Source organism: Littorina saxatilis, linkage group LG2 (assembly GCF_037325665.1).
Source record: "Littorina saxatilis isolate snail1 linkage group LG2, US_GU_Lsax_2.0, whole genome shotgun sequence".
In the NCBI taxonomy this organism is placed as follows: domain Eukaryota; kingdom Metazoa; phylum Mollusca; class Gastropoda; order Littorinimorpha; family Littorinidae; genus Littorina; species Littorina saxatilis.
In genome coordinates this window covers 76,190,247-76,191,261 of record NC_090246.1, presented here as the reverse complement: position 1 = coordinate 76,191,261, position 1,015 = coordinate 76,190,247, and the positions used below count along the sequence as shown (strand labels likewise).

At 39.4% G+C, this 1,015-nt stretch overlaps 1 protein-coding gene across 1 annotated transcript in view; it reads left to right on the top strand.

The window, feature by feature from the left end:
- Positions 1-1,015, top strand: part of LOC138959746 (voltage-dependent T-type calcium channel subunit alpha-1G-like) — a 78,036-nt gene that overhangs the window by 57,588 nt on the left and 19,433 nt on the right. The window lies entirely within an intron of this gene.

Here is a 1,015-nt window from a genome sequence, read left to right as displayed (position 1 = left end):
AAAAAAAAAAACAAAAAAAAGTCTGAGCACTCGCAGTTTCTTTTTACAAATGTTTTCACTTTCATAAAACCCCTACTGACTTGCGGAGATCTTTTTTTGGCATTCTCGTTCTGTTGTAGGAATCCAATTGAGGTACTTGCAAGGTTTTCACATCGCTGCACAGTAAAAAAAAAATAAACATTAACAGCTATTGTGTTTTCAGCGTAGCAATAGGGTCCGATATTTAGACGAGACAAGTATAATGCCGAGGAGTCGAAGACGAGTCGCATTATACTTGTTCGAGTCTAAATATCGGACCCTATTGCTACGCTGAAAATACAATAGCGATTATATAGCTGTTCTGACCTTGATTTGTTGTTCCAAACTTACAAAATGACAGTTTTTGCGTCGATGCGTTGATCTCAGGTTTTGATAGCAGACGCCGTTTCTTATGCGCATTAGTTTTGCGCAGGCGCCACACTGACTTTGGAAAAAAACTCGATTTGACAACACAGCTGTTAAACAGCTTTTTATTAGTTCATTCGTATACAACAAAAAGAAGTTTGAGTTTTTTTAATTTTGAACAAGACTACTTATGAAGAAGACCAAAACACAACATCAACGGAAAACTAGAAACAACTGAAGAACTAGGATGCAACAAGGGGAGGAGAAGAGAACAGCTAATCTGTACAACGCGAGCAGACGGCAGCAAAGTTTTCAGTTTGGGTGAATGGCATTTATACTTGTCTCGTCATGTAGCGAATTTTTCAACCTCAGTTATAAACGACTACATGAATGTTAGTGCCATGGGTTGTACATCAATACTTCAGAGGGGAAGTGGGGTATTTAGTGTGGAGTTACGAGATAAGAAAAGCCGAATGCGAAAGTTTGTGTCAGTCGGCAACGGCTGAGCTCACACAGGCACACAAAAACGGCTGTTCTGTTTTACTCCCCTGTTTGTACTACATCTTTCGACTTTGGGCATTTTGTGGTGTTTAGGGACAGAAAATAATTGGTTTAGTCCTGTTTCATCGGG